A 24,037-nucleotide genomic window follows, 5' to 3' on the forward strand; every position below is an offset into this window, starting at 1 on the left:
TTCCTTATATAAGATATTAAAACGTTTGAGTGATTTTTTTTCCATCCTCAAATTAATACTTTCATTTAATTGCAAATTAAAAATTCAGTAATTTGATGTACGTGTCGCATGTCCTTGTATGCGAAGAGGCCAAGTATATTAGTGTTATAATTTAATTGAATAGCTTACGTTTATAATTTAAATTCTTGAAAAATTCTCCTTCTGTATTTAATTATCTGCTATATATACACTGAATCATGTATATTATGTTTCATATATATATTTCACGTATATTTCAGTTTCATCTATTATGTTTATTGTTGTAATGATTTTGTAAACAATTTCATTTTTTGTATAAGAACTGTAAATAAAGTGTTCCGTATTCATGCGGTATTTATTTGAATTTAACCTGTTTCTTCTTGAATATTTGCATTATTTGATGGGAAATTTAATGCGTCCCAGGATCTCTATCTACACTGGCTATAATAAAGATGGCATTTGCGAGAAGTTTTTCAATTTTGAACTAAAGTAGGAATGAATACGGTGAATGTTTAAATAAATTCATAAGTTACATATTTTAATTAAAGTCTAGCTTTCTCAGATAGTACGTTATTAAAAATACATATTCGAAATTGATTTTTCTAAAGAAACTTAACATGGGAAGAGAGAACATTTCTTGTAAGACAGAAATCATAATTTTCGTTGCAATGGAATTACTTGTGTTGTAGAATATTTCATTCATAAAGATGTCCTGTTTTGTCTTCTGTCAAACTCGGATAATTAAGAAACTAATGAATTCGCTTATGCAATAAAATTATTAAGCAATTCTATTTACCTGCTTCTAAATTTAATATTTATAATAGATTTTCCGCATTATTATTTAAAATCTAAATTTTCATATCGACAATTATGATTAAATTCGGAAAGTATTCAATTATTTTTCATTTTCATTCTGCATTCTTTGCGTGTGGCGCCATCTATTAATGAAGTTTGAATTTAAGAATTTTCGTTCGCTATCGTTATGCTGAATTAAGAAATATTTAAAGGTTAAAATCTAAAATGCGTTTTTAAATGTTTAACATATTCTAATGTGGAAAATTTCTTCAGGTGATGGAACTTAATATTAATTCATAACATCATGCGGAGCTGAAAATACTTAAAGTTAATCGTAATGACCTACTTTTTTAAAAAAGAAGAGTTAAAAATACGAGTACCACAATTAAAATTTCCATTTCATTAAGCTAATGTCACAACCTTATATTTCATAATTTTTATGTCCATTTTTGAAGAATCTTAATTTTTATATTTGTATATAATTATAAAATTCAAAACGCAAAAGGCGTATTCATTAAGAAATTAAACTTACTAAAAAGTAAAATTAGTTTTCGCTTTTCTTATTTCAAGAGCAAAGAGAATTCTAAATTATCTGGAAAATTGTGATTTATGTCGCAGTATCTTGAAGTATTCTATTAAATTGTTTGTGTGCATTGTTTAAAAAATATATATAGTTGCGTTTTTAATAGTCAATTTATTAGATTTTTGTATATGCTGCATAATTTCAGTTAATCGTTTGATTTACTTGGTTTTTATGGTAATAGTTTACTTTGTTTTTCTCAAAAAAAAGATGCCATTTAATATCAAATCTGAATAAAATTGACAAAACTGCACAGTAATGATATGCAGTTGTTTACAATCTACTTATAAAACACTGAAGTTTTATACGTAGATTGTAAAAATATTTCTTATGTATAAAATTTTTTAAAAGCCTTAACACTCCTGTTTTTTTTTAATATGATTAATTTTCTGAAAATATTTTTAGATTGTTAATATTAAATATAGCATAACAGTCGGTTCATTACTGCGAAAAATAAAGCAAAAAACACTTTAAATTTGAATGAAATAAAATTTTTGCTAATATCAATTGAATACAACTGAAGAAAAACATCGCGATGTCTGATATTACAAATCATTAATAGATGGCAGTTCGGTATATTCTAAAAATTCAAAGTGTGGAAGGAAAAATATTTAATACAGAATATGGGAATACTTGATTAATGTGTAGACATAAGCATTTTCTCAATAGAAAGAATTCGGTGCATTTAAATATTCAAATCAAAAGTCGAGTTGCTATAGTTCACTCTGGACCAGTTTTCGGCTTCAGGAAGATTCCATGATTTCAAGTATAAACCCCAAAAACGTCTTTAGATTTAAAAATAAAATGAACCTAATAAAATATATGAATTAATGAATTATCAAAATATTTTATACATATTTTTTGTTTATGTGGAAAATTTTGTATTCTTTATTTTTAAAATATTTTATTTATAATTGAAGCGATCTTCTGGTTTCCTTTTTCCAATGCCAAATCTGAGCGATTTTTTTTTTTCATGAATATTGTTTGGACCTGATCATTTTTTGTGGTCTAGACAATGTCCTTTTCAGCATTGGTTATTGCTATGTAATGACTACATTACATAGCAACAACAAATGCTGAATGCTTATGCGCAGCTGATTTTGAATATCAAAACATTTCTATTTTATTATACTATAAATTTTATGCATTATTTATCTATATTTTTTTATATTGTAAGATTCATCTAAAGGTTATTTGTATTAGTGGCCAATGTCTTCATTAAAATATAATCATAGTATACTAAGTCTAAACGGGAAACAGCTTAAATAAGTTGAAAAGATATTAATTAATGATTTCAATTTGATATAAAATGACAAATACTGATGATAATGTAATGAATTCGTTCAAAAAAGGCATATTATAATTCTATAAATAAGTACCTCTATTTCACAGCTTATTTCTTCGATTAGCTTTGGTAGAAAACGAGAATTGACTTATATATATAAAAAAATGGATATTATTGCTTAGGAACTAATGGAGTGAAACAGAAGTGCTTAACTTAAAATTGTGAAAAAAGAGTTGCATTTTTATTCTATTAGCATTACTGTCAGAAACTTCTTCAGTATAAATTAATTTTTTACGTATTTTTTTAAAGTGTGAAATCGATAAGATCGTCAGTTGTAATCTTTTTTAAAATCATCGTTGTCAGCATTTAATCATATCGAGATTGATGCTGTTATAATTATTCTCTCAATAAATTCACAAATTTCTTGTCTTTTTTTAAAATTTCTTTAGAGAATAATCGGTTGGAGATATGTTTGAATTTACTAATACAAAACTTCACATAAATTTCGTTATCTTATGGCAATTCAAATCTTCAATTTATATGCCTAGTTTGCAATTTTACTTTAAAATTGGAATTTTGAGGGATAGCGATAGGATAGTTGATATGAATTGAGAAGAGAAGGGATTGTTGATTAAAGGGATCCATTTAAATAATTGTGGCACACTTAATCAAAGAAAATGGTTAAAAACTTAGAACTAAATGTTTATTACAAAAATATTCAGTCTGTGCTAAGTATTTTACTTGTGTATTATCGATTTCAGCTCAAAATTAGGAACATTTATTGCATTTCAGAAATTATTTAATGTTAATCATCTACTTAATTAAGTTTTCATTACAACTATACTATGTAATTAAATATTGTATTCCCAGTGGAATCTTTAAAAAAAAATATGTATTGGATAGCATCGTGGTGTTATGTTTCAAAACAAGCCACAATACTTCCCAACACTTTTTTCGTTTAAGAAGAAAAAGGTTAATATTTTCTCAGATCTTCAAAGATGTGTATCGATTTTATAATTATGTTAAATAATTAGCATTTTTTAAAAGAATTCTCTTTAACGTTAAATTATGAGAAAAATTAAATTCATTGAAACAGCAATTTTCATCTCCATTTATAGATTAGTCAGCGAAAAAAATGATGTAAAACTAATAAAAAAACGTACATAATGTCGGGCATTTTCGATTACTTACAGATTTCGAGATAAAATTAACAATAATCAAAAGCCATTTTACTTAATTTCAAACAATAAGTTATTTCATTACCTTTAAGTTACTTCGTTTATAATAATTTCAAAGATTGTATTAAATATCTTGAACTTCCAACTGATGAATGATAACAAACATATCTCAAATTTTTTTATATAAAAGGATTAATATCTGCTCGTCTTCTAGCAAAGTAAAGTTTTTGAAGGCATATTGCTTCGAAATAAATATTTGCTTTAAATGTCTGATACTTTTACCGAAATTATATAATCTAATGTTAGTCTTATCTTAAAAGATAAGTTAATTCATTTTACATTAATTTAATAATTAAATCAATAACTGAAAATATTTATATTTGAATTTTTTTATTTGATGCTATTAATTTAATTCTAGTTGTTTCCGAAGAGATCTGAGTTATATTTCTATTCTTTCTTTCTTAGCTTATTTCATTACTGAGATTATTCTTAATGACATTTATATTTTCTTGTTGTTATAATAATGTTAATGGATTTTCTTAATATAATCTTTAGTAAAGATTTAAGTACAAAAAATCAAGTATTAAAATCGCATTTGTGTACACTCACTTAATCAATGAGTGTGATTTATTATTATTATTATTACCTGAAATATGCTTTTCAAAATTATTTTTCGTTATGCATTGAGACTGGCATAAATAACTTACTATTCTTAGACAACAGCAAATAAATTAACAAAATTGATGAAGTTTGTGTGTGCATTTAAAGTTTCTTTCAATCTTTTCAAGTATCTTAAATACAGAATATGAAATTCTTAAGGTGATCAAAAAACATTTTGATATTTTTTTTGCAAAAAAAAGAAAACATCTTATTTAAAATTGTAGGTATCAATTTTTCCAGAAATCATCCGACCCCCCGTCCCACCCCAAAAAAACAGTTTCGTGCAATTCCTTTCAAAAGTAATTGTAGTTCAATATTTTATTAATAGATGGCAGCAGTACATATCATCAATCCATAAATGAAATTGAACGGAAAGGAAAATAAAATGCTACAAACCAGCGATTAAGATTATACTAATACGTTCTGCTCCAATAAGAGAGGAAATCAGCGAGAAAACTTATTGGACAAATGGTAAGATTTCAGCTTATTTATGTTTCTAGATTAAAATTTTTTTATTGTCAGCCACTATAGACAAATTAGATATGCAAATTTTATCGTAAGAAATGTGATTAGAAAATTCATTTTTCTTACCCTCTTGCTAAGAGTATGAAAAACACAAATAAATTTCTAGAATTTTTTAACCTTTATGCTTCTATTTATGTATGTAATTAGGCATATATTTTATCCTTATAATTTTTCATTTCTATTTCAAAGTGCATGCAATTTTAAAACTACTTTCCAATATTTAAATATTTAGAAATTTTGGTTAAAATAAAGTCTACTTTATTTTTTGAACAGACTTGTTTTTACGCGAAACATAATAACATGATATCACTACTGAATAATCCGTATACAAATATCTGGAATCTTCCTTTAAAAAAGCATTCTGACAAAATACCATGAATTTACAAAAATGTTTTATAATAAGAAAATTAATTTTTGCTAAATACTGTAGAATTTTCTTATGGATGATATATATATTTCTTAATAAAAGGAATTTTGCTAACAAAAGTTTTGTGATAAAAGCAATAAGCGTTATTAAATAGTAAGCGCCACATAGTAAGACAAAATGATTCTGAAATGTAAAATATAATAACAGCACAAATCTATAGCAGCTGACGAGAAATTATTTTAAAAATGATATATAATTCTCGTCAAATATATTTTGAATATTTCTTATTAAATATATCTCAAATCAGCATAAAAGAAGTTTAAGCAAATTAGAAATGAAACTAAAAAATAAAATTTGACTTTTTTAACTAGTCCAACTAAATTTTTATCTCTAACTAATTTCTTGCATTCACTATATATACATAATCATCTAGGTACTTAATTATTAAGTAATTCTAAGTCTATTCTAAGTAATGTGAAAAATACTATTCTAAATAATTAATATTTTTCGCATTAATTCAACATGCACAGAACTAGGAGATAAAGAAAAACATTATAGTTTTTAAAGTATTATTAATTTTTTTTTTAAAAAAAAATCAATGGTATTGATTTTTTTTTTTTTTTTTTGATCACAAAGATTTGGTCAATTTTTTAAATTAAATGATAAATTTCAAAGAAATGTTTTGAGAGAGTATATTTCTGCAGATGAAAAAAAAATTATTGATTAAGTATTTGAAATGTCAGAGAGTCAAAAATGAGAAACAAAAAGAGGAAGAAGATGCCTATAGTATTTCACAGAAATAGTATATAGAAAATTGTTCTCTGAATATACTAATCTTTTTAAGTATATGTATTTCATTCTACCTAATATCTTCCCTTAATATTTTCAGGAATTGAACTTCATATAACAAAATTTTAAATATTTTTCTTTGGAAAATATAATATTGACGAAATGCTCTTATAAATTTTATATTTATCTTAGCAATTTATTATTAAAATAATTTACAATTGAAACATTAGTACATATTTTTTAAAAAAAATTTAGGTTTTATTCTATTTTAAATTATGTATTAATCATATTAATTTGAGAAAATTGTGTTATTTCGAAACATATGTAATTTTAAACATTCATTTCGCGATTAAATCAGCAGCGTTAAATAATTAGTTTTGTTTCTATTAATCAAACAAGATGGTTAAATTTTTGGAAATAAGATTTAACTATTTCATTATTTACAATTTTTATAATTGTTACTTCTGTTTAAGAGAACAATGAGATTTAGAGAGTTTAGAGCTGCACAATTCTGTTGAGCAAAATCTGTTCAAATTCTTCAAAATTATTAAATTATCAATTAATTTAATAATATTCATTAATGTAAGAACAACAAGATTAATTGTATTCGGTAATATTAATTATTCAATACTAAGCATAAAATTTTCAGTTTTAAACATGTTCAACAAGAAAGAAAATTCTAAATTCCATTATTTATATATATATATATATATATATATATATATATATATATATATATATATATATATATATATATATATAAAGTGAACCTCGAGTTTAAGTATTATGTAAACATTCATATTCACATTTCTATAATATTAATGTTAAATATTAGAAAATTGACCAATCGTTTTCTTAGTTTTTATTTAAATTTATGCTAATATAGTTTGAGCTTGAGCTTTATAATGGCAAAATTTTGTTATTTAGAACAAAAAGAATTATATTTTTATTCCATAGACTCTGAAAGATCATAATAAATTTCCGAATTTATTATATAAAACAAATTTTTACTGCTAGAAATTTTTTCTAACATAAGTCTTTTGTATTTTGTGTATCCTTATATATTGAAAAAAGATTACATTTGTAACGTAGTTTAATTATGTATGTGTCTAAGAGTTATTAGAAACTTCTTTTTTCATTTACACTTATACGAGCATTGAAAAAGATGTTAAAATTTTTCTGAATTGCCATGTTAAATTTCAATGTATTCGAAAAAGCCAATTCTGTAATTATGAGAAGAAAATGATTGAAAATGCTAGACTGATATGATGTTTTCACATAGAAGATTGTATATTTCAGATAGATTTATTTATTTGGACATTGCATATATTTATATGCTTAGTGAAAACATGTAAGAAAATCGAAGAGGAAACGTTCCTGATTTTTTTATTAGATAATGACATTTCGCAGCTATAAAAACATTCAAAGGTTAAATGAAAGGAAAAAATTCTTGTTAGTTTTCATTTTGATTTAAATCTGTAAAATGTTTCCACCCAATAAAAATGATATATTTTATTATGATTTAGTAATCAAATTATATTTCAAGATTTTCATTGTTGAAATAATTACGTTTTACTGTTAGATTACGAAAAATGTTTTAATTCTAGTTTCGGTATGAAACTATAATTATATGTTTATGTTGTATATATGTACTTATGTACTTATAGTAGAAACTATAAGTTTATGTAGTATAATTTATGTACTGTGATGTTAGCTTTTTTTAATGTTTAATATTTATACCGGAATTTCAAAAAAAAAAAAAAATCAGAGTACTTTTCCTTTTGTCAATATAAAATGAGTAACAAATTTTTTATTAATTGTCCCAAAGCTGTTATTATCACTGAAATTCAATTTAAAACAGATGAAAGACTAAACTTGAATTTTTATGAAAACTTACTTTTATATAAAAAAAAATTCACTAATTTCTGTAACTTCTTTTAGTTCATTGTTAGTGAATTTCAGTGGTAGAAAAAAAAATCGTTTTATTGAACTCATTATTTGCAAATGGAAATTGACAAAACATTCAAATAAAAATTTTAAATATTTATGAAAATTTAAAAATTTAAATATAAGTTGCATTTTTTGGCATTTTTTTTTTTTTAGACTAGCAAACGTTTTTTATTGAAAAATCTGTCATCTCCTAAACATATAATTTTATGTTAGAAACGCAATCCAGCTTCCCATAAAATTCCTTTTTGGTTTAAATATTATAAAAAGGAGCAAACATAGCATAATTTTCATTCTAAAACAGCATTTGGTTTCCTTTTATAAGCCAATATTTATACTAATTTTTTTAATTTAACTAAAATTATCTTGTAAGCCTATATTTAATATTTAAAAACCATTATAAATAAAGTGTACTTGAAAAATATAGCTAATTTTTAATATAGTTAGTTATGACACAGATTGCTTCTATATTTATTGAAATATGAGAATTTGTCTTTATTTCGCAAGATAGAGGAAAAAAATTATTTAATGATCATAATACAAATTCTTCTATAGAATATTCCTAAAGCTTCCTTCAGTTGGTAAAATAGATACATAAATGACGAACTTTTCGAAAAGTGAGGTCGAGCAATTCTGTGTATATAATAAATTCTGATAATGCTATGCAACAATTCTTTATTTTTATAGAAAATTATCACATTTTATTTTGATATTGATGCATACATTTTATGAAAAACGTTTATTTGACATTTATAATAGCAAAACAATAAAATTACACGATCCTTAAAACAAAAATACCATCTAAGAACTTTTGCATAGTTTTAAGAAACAATGCAAAAAAATTAAAAACAATCTTGAAATATGCATTCTATCTTTTAAATAATTTCAAAATTTCCATAGAAACCAATTTTTACTTGTCAAAGTTCATTAACTGCAAAAGAACCGAAACACATTTTCTCCAATTAAAACAACAAAAATATTATAAACAGCAATTTATAAGAAGTTATGTTTATTTAATTTTTTTTTCTCTCGTTCATTTGACTGAAAAAGATAAAGATATATCATATAAAATGCCACAAATCAAAACATATACCTCAAAAAACACTTTTTCTGAGACTTAAAACCTAGTGGAATCCCCGAAAATGGTGACTGACATCGAAATTCAATTCAAATGCACTTGAAAAATCTAATCAAGAAACTTTCTCTTTCCTTTTCTAAGACTCAAAATCACAAAGGACTTGCTTTTAACGAGTTTTGACAGTTGTGAGAAACAACAAAAACTTAACAACGCGATAAATCGGGAGTTAAAGAAGAAATAAAAAGCCCCCCTCACCCTGGAAAGGAAAACAGATGCAACTAGAGATAAATGAGATGAGATGGCCGTAGTGGAAGATAAAAATGTATCTTTTAAGATGAGAGAAAACTTTACTTTTAAGCTGAAACGAAGAGTTTGGTTAAGTATAAAATGTGATTGATGTAATAAGAAGACAATGAAAAGGATGGAGTGAAATGTTTTTGAACTTAATCCTTACTTTTTCTCGGATCTTTTGGTTGTGTCCTATTTTGAGTTGGGCTTATGAAGTTCTTATTTTCCTTATCCTACCATTTATCTCTCGGATATAAGGTGTTTTAGAAAAGGATATTAAAAAGTAAGTCCTTCTTTTTTTAAATGAATACCAAATATTTATTTTTGAGTGGGATTTATGAAGCAGAAGATTTTAAGTCAATTTTTAAACTAATCTTTTTTTCCTATAGATATGTTGTCTTTTTTATCACAAGGGTTCTAAATTCAAACTGACTTTCATGAGCTAAAAAAAGAATTCTATTGATTAACACTTTTAAACCCCCCCCCCCATATCTCAGGAGAATCGCACAAAAATTCTGAAATATGTGTCAAAAAATACAGAAGAATTTGAGGAAATTATTTTAAGATAATACCTTACTTTTAATCAGAAGCGAAAAGTTCAGTTAATTAAAAATGTGATTGATCTAATAAGAAAACAATGGGCTAGATGCAATGAAATTGTTTTGAACTTTAATCCAGACATTTTTTGGAGCATTCAGTTTCATCCTATTTTAAGTTGGACTTATGAAGTTCTTATTTTTCATAAAGGATATTAAAAAGGAAGTTCTTCTTTTTAAAAATGAGTATCAAATATTTGTTTTTGAGTGGGATTTATGAGGCAGAATAATATTTTAAGCCAATTTTTTAACTAATTTTTTTTCACGGATATGATGTCATGTCTTTTTTTATCAGAAGAGATCTAGATTCAAAATGACTTGTTTGAACTAAAAAAAAAAAAAAAGGAAAAAGAAAAAAGGAATTCGACTGATTAGCCCTTTTTGCCTTCTGGATATCGAAAGAATCTGACAAAACTCTAAAATACGTGCCACAAAAATACAGAAAATTTGATGGAATTATTTTTTTTAAGAAGAGATAAAACTTTTCTTTTAATCAGAAACAAAGAGTTCAGTTAATTAAAAAGGTGATTGATGTAATAAGGAAACAATGGACTAGATGCAATGAAATGGTTTTGAACTTAAATCAGACATTTTTTAGAGCATTCGGTTTCATCTTGTTTTGAGTTAAATTTGTGAAGTTCTTTTTTTTATCCTGCTGTTTATCTTTGTGATATATCGTGTTTTAAGAAAAGATATCTAGAAATTATGAAATGTTCTTTGAAAGTGAAAGCCAATTATTAGCCTTTTAATTTTTAATTCATTGAATGAAATTAGAAACATTGTTATAAACTATTTTTTTTTCATACAGTACTTTATATTGTTGGCATCGAAAGCATTCTAAATTTTAACATTTCTTAAGTAAAAAAAGAATACAAAATCTTAATATTTTTTGCTCTCTAAAAATTAGTGAAAAGTAGATATAAGTTTCGAATGAAATGTAACTGACTTAAAATTACATTAAAATTCAATTAAATCTTTGCTTACCAAATTCGTTTCTTATCATAGAAGGACACATTTATTTTGCAAATTAGATTTTATAGATAAATTTCAACCATTTTTTGTGTTACTTCATTGAAGTATTAGAATACTTTATAAATAAGCATTTAATTTGCAAAGTATCTTTTTTACTTAGTAATAAAATGTTCATAATTATTTGATAATTTTTTTTATTTCAATATGTATAATTGTTCCACTTCCCTATTACATATAAACATTTTATTTACATTTCATTGAAAAGTGATAAAACGTAAAGGAAAAAATTTGGTTTCGTCAATTAAATTTGTGTGATCATTAAATTATTTCAAAGTCAAAAGGGAATTAAAAAATTTTGTCATATTTTTTACTATTTTCTACATTTTGCAAAATAACAGGTTTACGATTTGGAAAAAATAAAATTTAAAAAGTTTGTCATATAAAAAATAAATATTATAGAAACATATAATAGCATTATGGAATCAAAGCCAAGGTTATAACAACCTCAAAATTAAATTATGCCATTCTATTTGAAATTTTTACCCAAAATCTCTTCCATGAATTTCTATGAAATGTATATTTATATCTATATGAATTATTTCCTGAATGTCTCTGAAATCATGTAGAAAAACCAAAAACAAACTCAAGATCAATCTTGAATGATTTTATAATTTTAAGGAAGTGAAACTTATTTAAAGAGTCAAAGTTGGAGGTTTATCTTGAAACAGCATTTTAAAGTTGGTTTGATATAAAACTTTATTAAGTTGTATGTGTATCATCCAACAAAAACACATAAAAAAATTACTTTTTAAACTTTCTTAAAATGTTCGATTAAGTCGCCAACAAAATATTGATTGTTTCAAAGAGTTCTTAGAATCAAAAAGTTGAGCTTCAAAAATCTATTTGTATATACTAAGGCATATCCAACCGTTTCAAATTAAGGTAAAAAGCAATCAATTCATTTCAAATTAAAGTAAAAAAGCAATTCAAAGCTATACACTATTTCAAAGGGAGAAAAATTACAAATATTACGAGCTCATCTAAAGCTGGTACGCAATTCAATTAAATAATTTTGAACACTTAGTTCAATAAAGCAATTTTGCTAGAAAAGATACTTTTTACTCTGCCTTTCAAGCCTACGAACTTCTTTCTGATCTTTTAAAGTAGAACTAGAATTTCGAAGCAAATTTAAAATTTCATAACTAAAATATTTTAAAATACTTCGATTTATTAAAATAAATTTGATTTATTAAAATAAAATATAACAAAATAGCAATGATAACAAGAAACGAGAATATACATTATATGCTCCGATTACTCCAAGTGCGAAAAAATAAAATTCTTAGTTACGTTTTTCCCTTGAAATTTTTATTATGTAAAGAAAATATCTAAAAATACATACAAATAAGTACCATAAGTAAAATTTGGGGATAGAAAAGTTGTTAGTAGCATTGTATGCATAAAATAATGCTCCAAGCAGCAATTTTTCTTATACTCCATATCGAAGAACTTAATGCCACCTTGAAAAAGGCTATTACTTTTGTAATGTAGAAAAAATATAATTTAAATTTTTTTAAAATTTTTAAAAAATATATATCTCTTAAATATATTTGCATTTGAGCGAAATCTTTAAGATGAGAAAATGTACCCTCACGGACTGATGCTTCAATTGTTAAAGAACGAAATGTGAAGCTACAATTTCCACTTCTGATGATATATTATTTAGTTTAAAATTCCCCAAACCAAAAGAAATATACGTATTTGAATGCCATAATTTGAAAAATAAGCTAAATTTCCTATCGAAAAAATTTCGGAAGCATTACCTCAACGAACTACCGATTTTAAAAGCAAACAAATTTTTCACTGCTTACCACATGCAAACAAATTCAATGCTATTTCTCAAAAGCGGATGTTACACTCTGAATGCATCAAAGAAGGAAAACCAAAAGCCACCAAATCATCCTTAAAATGTATCGTAATTTCCTAACGTATTCCAGATTCCACCTGTCTGTAACCCTAGAGCTGAATATTACTGGACCTCTTCCACTCCCGAATTCTCCTCTATCCCCCCTTTCATCCGATTATAAAATCCGTGCAATCGTCTACTCCTAGCCTTCCATTAAAGCAGGCCTTCCGCATTGGCTACACGACCCTTTCCACGTGGGTTTGGTGCCCTAGTAATTAAATTTTGGCTTTAAATCCCGCTCCATTCTGTGCATCGCTGATGCAGAGATTATTGTAAGAGCAAATATTGATTCTTATGTCGCCAGCAATTAGCATGGAGTTGCATTTTCGTGGAAAGGGTCCTGTGAGGGGTAGGAGACGGGGTAGGTATCCCCCGCCCCTTGCCTAACCTGGCCTTCGAATTGTTTATTTGTAAGTGTATTATGGGTCTTTTCCCTAGACTGCTGTTACTGTGTCGTCAGAGTTCATTGTCGAAAGCTCTGTCGACGTTTTGATAGGGCTTGCTTACCTAAAGATGGGGATGTTTGCAGTGGAAGTAAGGTCAGATCTTTGGTCGAGGAGGGTGTGTTTAGGAATAGCAATGCTTTTCGGGGTTAGTCAACACGATGATCATGAATACTGTAATTATAGGATGTATAAAGGAAGGAGACTGGGGAAGTTCTTGAAAGTTAAGTCAAACATGATTTGCATATGAAATAGAATTATAGGTTATGCATAGTGGTTGAAACATTTAGAATGGATTTTAAGATCAAGTGGCTGATTATTAAACAACAAGTTTAAACATGAGTGAAGACAAAATCAATCATGAATTGAAATTAATGCTTTGTTTTGTAGATACATATTTTAAATTATTTTTATGATTTTTTGAATATTTTAAGAACAGGGTGGCTGTCGAATGGTAGCTAGGTTCGGAAGCCTTGGCTTCGGTAGGAGAATTCTAGATTTAAATATGATTTAAATTTGAAAGATCTACGAATTAAAAAAGAATAATTCAATTTTAATAATTGCTTAGATTTTATAAAATAATTTTATCTGTCTCTCTCAGACAATAAGTAGCGTTATACTTCACTATCAATCTTATAGCATTTTTAAAATCATATTTATTTATAAGAAACCTCTGTTTCCGAAAATTTAGTTAAATATGTATTCTATTAAGAATTTTAGAATTAGTTCCATGTTCAGTATGCATAAATGCTAATTTTGAAGATAAATTTATGCGTATCTCGAAAAGTTTTTAAATTATCTTACTATTTTTTATAAAATTTGAAAACAAGTTTTTTCTTAATTTTAATTATTTTAAAATCCTTTAAAAGTTTAATTCAAAAATTTCAGTACCGCTATTTTATATATTTGGCTTTCTTGCCTATTCAAAAATGAATTTTTAGATTGAAAATAAAAATTATTCTATATTTCATTTTTTCAAGAAAATTTTTTTTAAAAAAAACTTAGCTAATACAATAAAGTTTTTACTCTTTCTCATTAAAATTTTTTATATTCCTTCCTCATAATTTTTTATTTATATAAATAAATAAATAAAATTATTTGGTTTAAAACAGCGTAACTTTCAAATAAATTATATGGATATTTTATTTGAATGCAATAAATTGATTCATAATATTTGCAACTGTGCTTAGAAAATAATTGGAAGTTTTTTGGACTAAATCAAAACTGCTTTTAAGTAGAAACATAATCAGCTAAATAGTTAATAATTAATCAGCTAATTGATAAATAAATAATAATGAAGGTTTTATGTAAATAATGATGATTAAATCTTACAAATATTTATATCCTAGTTAACATACATTTTGATGCGCAGATTGATATCAGCAATAATTAGTTTTAAGAAATGGCGGAATCTTTTTGCTTGTATGCTTCGAAGCACTTTCTCTTTATTCATCGTTAAAAAGAATTATATTTTCAGGATTACTCTTCGCGCTTTAATTCACATTTCAAAGCAACTGAAATGTAATGTGAGTTTTAAAGATCTAGAGGCTTATATCGTCTTTTAATTGGTACTGTAAAATAACTTTTAGCTGGTAACATTGAAATGTTTATTAGATGATCAGAATGACACCAAAAAATAGATGTAATTTACTCCGAAGTCACCTTCCCCATCCAAATTCACCATTAAAATCCCGAATATCAACATAAATTATTTCTTCTTTTAACTGTAAAGTAAAAGGTTTTTTTAGCAATTAGCTTTGAATTTTTCAACTGAAGAAAAATATTATAAAATAATGAATTTAGTCAATGTAACATATGCTCCATTGAGAAACCCTCTAAAAATCTTGAATTCCAATTCAGACTATTTCATATTTTAAGAATATTGCATAACAAATTTTTTGACTGGTAATATCTAATTATGAATAGGACAAAAAAAAATCAGAATGCCAGAAAAATGGAATTTAGAAGCATCACTATGTTCAATTCCCTTCTCCTCAAAAAGCCTTCAATACCAACTACACTATATCATCTTTTAATAATACAGTGAAATTTTTTTACTGATAATTCTAAGATTTTTTCTCAATAGGGGATTATCTAAATGTCACAAGAAAAGGAAATAATTAATTTAAAGTAACTATAAGACCCTTACGACCCTCCTGAAACAACTCAACTCCATCCCAGATTATTTCATTTTTTAATAGTAAAATAATAAAAAGAATGATAGACAGCATGGATTTTTTTCATTGGAAGATTGATTAAAGTGTCATAAGAAATAACCATAATGAATGCGAAGTAACTCGAAGTTAGTCCTGATTTTTTTTTTCCAAATGTCGCTGAAACTATAACTTCTTCGAACGATTCTGCAAAATATTTTTTTAATATTATTATCACTTTTTTTTTAATCAGGAGACGAAAAAATGTAATAAAAAATTAATATAATTGATAGAAAGAAACTTAGAAACATTCGATGTGTTTGAAACATTTTACTAAAACTACGGACCTTTTGTATGAAAGTATTGCATTTGCTTCAATGCCGAAATACATTTTAGCTAATAAATGCAAGCCCTCTCTCCCCTTCTGCAAATTTTGGAATCGCCAATGATCGCCACCAATTTTTCATATCACCTGAAATCTCGTTTCCCCGCATCAGTCCTCGACTAGTCATCCGACAAACTGACGACAGCAGCACAAAGGAAAGGCGACAGACCGAAGCAAATCACTCTGCCAAATGCTCACGCAAGCTAAACGCTCACCCGTCACAATTGCTGCAATTTCTAGCGTTTCGAACTTGCCGCAAGAGAAAAGACAGAGAGGTGGGGCGGGGGCGAAAAAAAATGCAGAGGGAGGAGAGACGCACCGCCTTAAGAGAAAGGGGTGCTCCCCCCTTCAACAAATTGTTTGCTGAATCTAATTACTTGACGTTTTAGATGAGCCAAGAGTAATTTTCTGTGCGTCGGAAAAATCCATTTAATGCCCTGCTTTTAATGTTTCCAATGTTAATCCGGTGTTTTCCTGCGTTTCAAAAGATGGGATGAGCTATGGCTGGATCTGTTTTTATACGCCTGTCTATGCCCTTTGGTTCCTGTGAATTCATTCATTGGACTTTTGTTGCTCATCCGGTAATTTGCGAGGTCGTATTTTTCACTGGAGATAGTGTTTGCCATATGTCGGAGTTCTGACTCTGTAATTGCAGTTGCTTATTGTTTATTGTGGACTTAATTTCCTTTTGACATGCCAATTTGAGTTGTTTCACGAAACTCAATCGCCTCTCTTAATTATTTCAGCAAAATAAATCTCGGTGAAGGAAAAAAAAGTCGGAAGCGGATGACAGTTGAGATTAATATCTGAATTAAAGAATAAGCTCTGAAGGATTAGAATAGGCTTTTTTTTTATTTATTTATATATTTAAAGTCACATTAATGAAAATTTTGTGATAAAGAAACAGAATTGTAATTTCATGCATTACGTCGTTTAAACATTTTTACAATAATAATTTTTTATTTAAATATTTGTTTCAGTTTGCAACGTATCATACCAGTTATCGTGGATATGAAATCTCTGAGAAATAGGCAAATAAATAGCTTCATATATCTGTTCAAAACAACCTTGGAACGAATGGGAAAATAATAAAGCATGAAATACCACACTGGTTTTTGAAAAATATTGACAGAAAGAGTAAATAAAATGTCATTTTTATGTTAATTTTATTTGATTAAAGTTAAAACAAAATATCTTTAAGCTCGAAATGAATATAAAAAAATATTAATTATTTTTATTAATATTTTTAACAAATCGTTTCGATCAATTATTTATTTTTATGTAATGGCTGTTTTAAATTTATCAAATTGGTAAAACATATATTAGGAAATGTATTCAATCATTAGCACTGGTTTTTGAAAAATATTGACAGAAAGAGTAAATAACACGTCATTTTTTTGTTAATCCTATTTTATTAAAGTTAAAACAAAATATCTTTAAGCTCGAAATAAATGTTAAAAAATATTAATTATTTTTATTAATATTTTTAACAAATCGTTTCGAGCAATTATTTATTTTTATGTGATGGCTATTTTAAATTCATCAAATTGATAAAACATATTTACGAAAATGTATTCAATCATTAGCAATAAAATGTTTTTCAAAAAACATTTGTTTGATGAACGCAAGTAATAATTAAACTAGGTTTTTTTTTCTTTCAAAATTTATCTGATTATTTTCATGGTCGCTACATTTATGAAGGATCGAATTCTATAAAACTAAATAATTTACATAGAAGAAAAGTGCAAAAGTTACGTGGAAAGTACAATCATTGTTGATTTTTAAAGTGATTAAGAAGAATTCTAAACCATTAAAACTGTCTCAAAATCAAGAACGATTTTTCGTAAAGTATTCGTCAAATTGTTATCTCAAACATAGTAGAAAATTGAAATTGATGAGGTATATTTAAGACAATTGAGGAATCGAACATCGTCTCCCCTACGCACTTATACACACATTTTTTTAATTAAAAAAGTATCTTTTTATTGATGTTTTTTATTTGCTATATTCAATATTTTGTTTTTACCAAAGAATAAGTAAAATTTTTATATAAATAGCAATAGTAGGTGTTTTACTTTATGTTGTTGTACTAATATACAGAAAAATTTAGCAAATAAATTATTAATTTACTAAAAGTTCTTATTTACAATATAGATATGTAATATATTTGTGCATAAATGCATCAATATATCTAAGAATTTTTCTAGTCATCAGTACATCATTAAATCATTTTACAATTTGATTGTGATATTGTTTATTATAAAACAGCAAAAGTTAAGAACAAACTGAAAAAAAAACTATTAAAATATTAAAGAAATTACGACGCAACGAAATTTTATATTAGAAAATGAAGACATTTATGCATATTATTATTAGTGATAGAACTTTAAACAGCTCATAATTCAATATTTTTTTAATATTTCAATTGACAAAACAAGCATATAATTTAATTTTAGAATTTTTTGCTTGTCTTTTTCAGTCTCCTTATGTAACAGTTTTATGTTCCTTTTTTTTTAATTCTTTTTTAAATTCATACTTCAAAGAATTGACATTTTATATGCAATATGAAAATGCACTTTTCATGTTTTTCAAATATGCAAAAGAACGAGTAATTCCAGGAAACTTTTAATAACTTTAAAATTTTAAGGAAATCCAACAACTTTTTAAATTTTTGATCAAATTAAATAAGTAGTAACAAACCCGAACTGAAGAATGCCTTATTTACCAAAGAATGGTATGAATCTTCCTCGGGTGAAACTAAATAAATGATTACAAACACAAGCATTCTTGTTCATTTTGCAGTCTGCATCTAAGATAATGAAGAAGTTTCCAAAAGGGAAATTATTGCACCGCAACTTTCCTTTTGCGGTGCATCATATGCAACGAAACTTCGCCTGTACTATTTGTACAGTGTGTACATCAACCAACGCAACGGGCAAGAGCCTCATTTACATTGGATACGCTCTGACTTTTGCTCGTGGTTCGTTAGGCCCATGTCTTCGCCTTAATTTTCCTCCAATCCTGGGTAAAGCCGGGAAAGTTCAAGCGGACAGAAATTGGGGCGACTCGCTAAAAGAGGGGGTGGGGGGCTAGCGCTCTAAGTTCATTAAAAAGGGGGGCGCCATGGACTTAGCAATCGAAAAATGCAACAGAATCGTTAACATTCCAAGGATTGGTCCAATCAACAAATGCAACTTAGAACGCAGTCGAGGTTGAAATAAAAAGTATTTCTGCCCCCCCCCTTCACTTCCTCTCTGCAATATCCCATCCATATCTCCATCTTCCTATAATATGGATTTGCTTATGCGTGTATGTGGGGGGAGGGGAGGGGAATGACAAGATTTTGAGAGAAAGTATTTTAATTTTGTTTTGAAAACTTTTTCGACTTAGATGTCGAATTATTGGCATTTATACAATATTTTTGTGATAAAATTATGAAATTCATGAATGAAGCTCATGTTTGAAAGTTTTGAATTTACATTTTAATTAATAAATAGTTTCTAAGGGTTTAATTTATGACTCAGTAATAAATGCGAAAATTTAAAAAAATAGCTGGTTAAGAATACTTGCAGCATTTTTATATCTCATTTTTTAATAGTTATTTTTTTTGTACAACTTTTGATGTCATGAGATTAAAAGTAAATAATACTGATTTAAGATTTATTTACGTTTAGTCTGTATACAAGTCATTTGTAATGCGGATTGCTTAAGGGTTTTCAATTTATATTTTTAATAATAAATAGTTTATGTATACTAACATTGTAATTCAATAGTAAATTACAAAATTTAGAAATTTAGCACAAATCTGTATGTCACACTTTTTAAATTTACTTTACTTCATAAAATTTATTAACATGATTAAAATATGAAAAATGAAAAGTTTGTGAAAAAAAATATCAAATTAAAAATGTAATGAAATATTTTCTATGAAAGAGATCTTTAATGAACTTTTTATGACATCAGTTTTGCATTATATTAAGGCCACTTGAAACATTTTTATTAATTTATTATAGTTAAAAAACTAGTTATTTCAAATTATCTAACACTTTTAAAATTTATTTTTTGAATAATAATACTCCCTAAGTGAAAAATATTGTTTCTTTATTTAAAATTATAAAAGGATAATCTTCAAAGACTAACTAACTATGAATTTAACTAATTATAATTATTTTTAAATTAACTGACTAACCAGAGATCCATTATGAGATTTTTAAATCACTTTTGTAACTTTAATGTTAAAATACATAAATCTTTAATTCTAATTTTTTTATATATTTATGGTTATAATATAACCACCAATTGTTATTATAATCTACTCATCAACTGCTAATTTTTATTCTAAGCTATGAATTACTTTTATAGTTGATTTGCTAATATTTATTTTATAAAATTAATATTAAACTACAATATCAGCTTTCACAATGAATAAATAATAAAATAATTATTTTAAAATACTTAATTTCTAATCTTAAATAATTTAAAATGTCTTTAATATTTCAATTACGGAAGAAAATCAATATACTGTTGTTAAAATTATTAACAGCTTCCATATAATCATAACTTTGTGACCCCTCCTTAATTTAATTTTTTTTGTTTTGTTGGCATGTATTAAAATTAAAGGAAAAATTCAATTTTGAGTGATTTTTAAATAAATATCTTAATGTTTGTTTTTCATATCTAGTATGTAAACATTTTTAATGAATTTTTCTTTATACATAATAAATATTCATTGCCTTTTTTCCCCCTAAGATATGCTAGAAATATTCTCTTATTATCATTAGCTTTTTAATGTATCTGTAAATGAAAATATTAAATCATTTAATATTTTTTTAAGTTTTTCTGTATATTATTTTCGAATTAAAGTTCTCTTCAACTTAATATTTAAAATTCTAACGTTATATTCATTCTAAAATGGAAAAATATTAGTCCCTTATGAGTTTTCAACTTATGGTTAGTTATAAATGTTTTCAAAAGTTTCAAAATGTTTTCAAAGTCAATAAATAAAAATGTTGCCAATGTTTTCATAACTTTATAATTATTCAAAAATAAAATCTTGTACTTTTTTATTCGAATTTTTGGTGTACTTCCTAAATATATTTTATTTTTAAGTTTATCTTGTCCTGGAAAAAGCGTTAATCATCTTGAATCTCAACCTGTGAACTGTTTTGATTCTTCATTTGACCCATAACTGTAATTTCTATATCAAGATCGTAAAATAATTTTTTTAAACCAAGGAAAATCAAAAATACACCTTATTTTGTTACTGATTTGTTTCAAAACTTTGTTATTTTAATGTAATGACAGTAAATTGTTTGTTTGTTTTTATACTTAGAATCGTAAAAATTAGCGATCATGCATTAAATGCCTCATCCTATTTGTTTTAATATTTCACCCAAATTTATATTTGTTATAAAGACCATAAAATCATATTTTTAAAATTTGGTATCTTGAAAGGAATTGAGTATGCATCTCATACTTCATCTGATTGATTTTTTTTAACATTTAATTCTCATTTATAATTTTTATATCAAGATTATAAATTAATTATTTTTAAACCTAGAATCAGGGAAAAGAACTCGAAAGTGCATTTTACACCTAACTTTTGGCTGATATGTTTCAAAATTTTATAAGTAGATATCTATAATTTTGATGTCGTAACAGTAAACTGATTTTTTTAATATTTAGAATCATAAAAATAACTGAGTATGCGTTATATATATTCATCCTGTTGACTCATTGTTTTAACATTTGACAGTATTTATAATTTTGTTGACCTTAAAATCATATTTTGCAAAATCTAGTATCGTGAAAGGAATCAAGTGTATATCTCATATTTCATCTGACTGATTTTTTTTGGACGTTTGACGCATATCTATAATCTTTGTATCAAGACTATAAACTGATTTTTTTAAATAATTTCATTAAAATTATCAAATATGTAATTCATACATAATGTTAGCATCTTCGTTTCACCATTCAATCCGTATTTATAATCTTGGTATTAAGTATAGCTGTTGTTTCTAATGGCACGTCATAGACAAGCCCACTGACTTTAGAAGTCAGTGATCTTAATCCAAGGGTGCGCCTGTTGATTTTTAATGGCACCATCTAGGGCCAAGAGTACGACTTAGCTACACACACGTCACACTCCTTTTTACGGGGCGGACTTCATTCATGCATTTCATTCACTCATCCACAGATCGTAATTTAGGCCTGAATCAGAGAACGATCACCCCTGATCCGAACCCTCAGTGGTATTACTATCGACATGGAGGACTTTGTGACCACGACAGATTTATACGTGCGCCAGTCCTATCACACACTGGGAGTCTTCGGCCAGCGGCGTTCGAATTCGCAACCCAAGGGACATGAATCCGAGAAAAATAATAAAATAAAATCTTGTATCCGTAGCGTTTTGAGTTTTTGAGCTAGAGTTCATATACACACAAATATGCATATAGAAGAAAGTGAAACGATTTGTTCTAGGCATCAATATATATATATATATATATATATATATATATATATATATATATATATAATAATAATAATAATAAAGCTAGTTATGAAACTATTTACCAAATATCATCCATTGATACAATTCAATTTCTGAGTGATCAATCAATGAGCGACATAAATTCAAAATTTCAACTTTTATACAACTAAAACCTGACTTTCCATTTGTTTTTAAAAACAAATCTTAAAAACTGTCTCTTAATTCTTAAAAGTTTAAAATATTATATAATAAATTCACAAAAGTATTATCAAATAACAGATTTTGAGGCTTACAGAAAAACAATAAAAGAAATTTATCAAGCAAATGTTATATCATAAAAATCAAGAACTTCTGAAATAAAACTATTTTGCGGAATGACATTTTTTAACATATTAATAATATTTTTATTTGTATCTTTTAACGGACTTTCAGTCAAATTTAGATAGAATAACCTTTCCAGAATAGTTTTTGTTTAAATCAAAAACTTAGATCAAAATGAATACCGAATTATGTTGAGTTACGCTTAAGACAATTGAGACAAAAATAATCAATAGAATGCTGTAATTGTGTTCAAGGAACTTTTAATACGAACTAAACAAAGAATATTTCAAGTAGGAAATTAGTTTAGGAAACTAAATTCGCTCCCATTCTCAATGTTTCCTACAATAAAGTCCTTGATGCGGCAAACAAAAAGTGCAATAAAAAAAAAACGGGAGAATAAGACAAACGTTCCATTAAAAACTTTTCAACATTCGATGTTTATAAAAAAAAAGTTTACAAGAAAGAAAAAACCTTACATCTCCTTCCCTCTAATTCCAAACTAGTCAAAAATTAACAGATAAAAGTTTTTCCTTATATAAATGTGCTTTGACAAAAAGCTTGTCTGCAAAAAACACAAACATTGAAATAACTTTTTTTTCATACATCTATAAAAAAAAAATTCCTGAAAAAAAATGGAATGGAAAGTCCGTGGAGCGAGAATTTCGAGAACTGAAATTAAATGCGGAATTAGGTAACATGCAAAAACACAAGACTTGTGTTTTTACTTTCATTTCGAGGAAGTCAAATGGAATTTTTTTTGTTCCTCTTATTCTGTCATTCTAGGACGATAAACGTTTTTTTTTTCTTTTTTCCGTCGATGGTATTTTTTTTTTCTCGCTTAGTGCTCTTATAAAACAGTTCATTGAATTGGTGCTGATGCAGAAAACGCTGAATAAGAGGAGGGAATTTCGTGTAAAATTCTTTGAATTTCTTCCAAGAATCTTCTGTCGAGAATGTTAAGCAAGTTTATTTTAAACATAATGTTACTTGGTTAAATATTATTATTTTTGGAATATGTTTTGAGCACGATTTTTTTTTTCAAAGATGTTAAGCAACTTTAAAATAAACATAATTTTACTTATTTAAATGTTGTTATTATTGAAATATGTTTTGAACATTATTTTTATTTTAAAATTTGAATTGTTATGGCAACAGCTAAAGGAAATATGTTTAAGAAATTATTTCAAATTTTATT

Source organism: Argiope bruennichi, chromosome 8, assembly GCF_947563725.1.
Source record: "Argiope bruennichi chromosome 8, qqArgBrue1.1, whole genome shotgun sequence".
NCBI classification, from domain to species: Eukaryota; Metazoa; Arthropoda; class Arachnida; order Araneae; family Araneidae; genus Argiope; species Argiope bruennichi.